Genomic DNA, 2728 nt, shown 5'->3' with positions numbered 1-2728 from the left:
AGGCAGACTATGGAACCTCCAAACGCACCCAAAAGCGGGAAGAAGACCCGAACTCGAAAGAGGACGGATCCATCACAGAGGCATAAACCGGGTCTCGTAAAAGGTATGCAGCAAGAGCCTCCCAAGCCTCCTTTGAGGAGATACGGGAAGTAGAAAACCTCTGGAAAGATGGAGCCGACGTACCCAAAGGAGCCAGGAACCAAACCCGGGGAGGAGCCGAACCCAAATCATACTCATACAGGGACGTGGGGTAAGAAAACCCCCTCCCCCTGCAACAATAAGCCCCACAAGGAAAACAAAAGCACCCAAACGGGGTCAAAAGGGGCCCAAGGCCCTCAGGTCGACTCCTCCACCAGTCCCAAGATCCCTCATGTCAGGACCCGGGGCAGAGCCGTCCTCCAAACCCTTTACCTCGGAAGAAAAGGCAGAGTCCTGGGAAAAGGCAGAAAAGAAGGGGGTCTGCTGGTTGGACCCAAAAACCTCGGCAGAAGAAACCGACTCAAATGCCTCCGTTTGCGACCCGAATGAGGCAGCCCTCGAAGTCGCCCAAGTCTCATTACCAACTAAACCCTGTGCCGAAACCGAAACCCTCAGACGTTTGGGAGCCAGACACAGGGGGGAAGGTGCAGGATGAAACACAGGGGAAGGACCAGGGAGCGTGGAAGGAGCCAAAGTCGAAGCGACTAATGCCCCCAGGTTCGGGTCCCTAAAACCAAAACGGGGTGTTGCAGTAACCTAAACCTAACATACAACACGGATGCTGCCTGTATCCTAACAGCAACGTCGTCAGAATAAAACTGGAACACGAGCAGAGAACACGACTAGCAGGACTCGAGGTCAAAGGTGTCGTTGACCCAACAGGCAGCATGACGGAGGCAAAATAGGTGACTGTCACCCTGAGACAAGGGCACACAGTAATCTTCAAAATAGCACAAGGCACATCAGCCTTGTGCATGCATCACATGGAACTCAGGAGACACATCCATGGGTCCACCGAGCCCCGACAGGGGTTTCTAGGGCCCCTAGGATAACAACTACGGGAAGCCCAAGCTAGGTGCTGCTAACCGGTTAAAAAAAAAACTAACAAGGGGTAGAGGACAACACTGAAACCCTTGTGGTGTGTACAAGTACGGGGAACCTAGCAGAGGGCCACCAAAACAATATTAGGGCAACTATAGTCCCACGTGATAGACCCCACCAGGCAAACAAAAACAAAAGAAAAACCCTGCAAAAGTATACCGTCCCTAGAGGCAACAGGAACCAGTCGCCGCGTAGGTGGCAGGTCGTGCAACACCTTGATGCCCTAACCAGCACAACACCACTCTCTACCCAAGGCCAAGCAAGTGCCCCAAGCCCCAGCTGACCCCAAGGCAAATGCTTCCTTCCCTAGGCAAGGCTGCCTAGGGAAGGAAATCCCTAAGCGCATGCAGCCCCGGCACTGATGAGATATTCCTGGCCACAACACACCACGACAAGACAGCAGAGAACGCCACACAGGCAAACACAGCACAGGAATTTGAGGCCAGAGAAGCGTCTGTCCCAGTTGACATTAGCTTACGAACTGGTGCTTGGCAGCCAGCGATTTGAGGTTTGGGGCCCCCCCTTCCCTTCCCCTTTTTGGATGGGAAGGCGGTGCGGCAATAAAGTGTGATGTTTGCTTATTTGCTTGTTTCCTTGGGATTGTAGGGAGTGTCTATCTCTCTGTTTTAGTTTTTGTTTTAGTTTCTTACCACGTGGGGTTTATTTTGTTATGCCTACCTTTCTGGGTGCCTAAACCCGGTCGATGGCAGATAATGAAAACCCCTGACCACAAGGGGGTTTTCCAGGGCCATTGCTTCCTGAAACCTCTCTGAAGGGGCCAGGTTCTGGTGTTGTCCCGGTCTAATAAAACATACATTGGCCAGATAAGCTCCAGGGAGCCGTAGGGGCTCCCCACAAAAACCAGAGTGGAATGCAATGAAACATCATTTTCTGGGTGAGCCCCGAAGGCTCCTTGTGGCTATCCCACTAATATAGTGCTATCCTATTTAGGGTCATCAGTCGCAGACTTCTAGTTGCCTACCAGGGACCAGCGTTAGAACCTGGTGCCCTCAGAGTACCGCAGGGAGTAATGGCCTATGAACTCTCTATGTTTGAAGTATATCATACTTGCTTTCAACCAGGGCATCCAGAAAGGTAGGCAAAACAAAACAGACCACTGTCTGGTTGAAAAATGAGACCTACGGTCTGAAAGGAGCAAAAGAACTCCCCCATAAAGAAAACAAACAAGCAACACTTCACTCAACTAGCTCCCGCTCATTAACACAACAATTTGTGTTAGCTCATTTTCCCCTGTGGGAGGAAGGGGGGATCCAATTCGGGTGAGCCCAGCTGCCCACCCCTCAGTTCTTGAATGATGAAAGCTGCGGACTGGAGGGCATCCACCGCCACAGAACCAGTGGCCCGCAGTTAGCAGTGTAAAGCCACCACCGGACACAGAACGTGATGCACCCCGGCCTAGCTAATCAAGCATCCACAACCAACAGACCCCTTCGGAAGCCCACAGTCTCATTCTTCTCTAGAAAAGAAGGACTCTGCTGCAAACAAGCAAAATAACCACTAGAACCAAACAAACAAAACCCCCGGCATCGGACAAGAGCATGAAGCTTCCCCAACCCAACCCCCAGAGGCCAAAGCCAACAAAAACAAAGCTTTAGTCTCAAACCAAAGAGGTCAAGGGAAGAGAAAG

Source organism: Procambarus clarkii, chromosome 7 (genome assembly GCF_040958095.1).
Source record: "Procambarus clarkii isolate CNS0578487 chromosome 7, FALCON_Pclarkii_2.0, whole genome shotgun sequence".
Taxonomy (NCBI): Eukaryota; Metazoa; Arthropoda; class Malacostraca; order Decapoda; family Cambaridae; genus Procambarus; species Procambarus clarkii.
The sequence above is the reverse complement of the archived record's forward strand: the minus strand, read 5'-3'. Positions refer to the sequence as shown.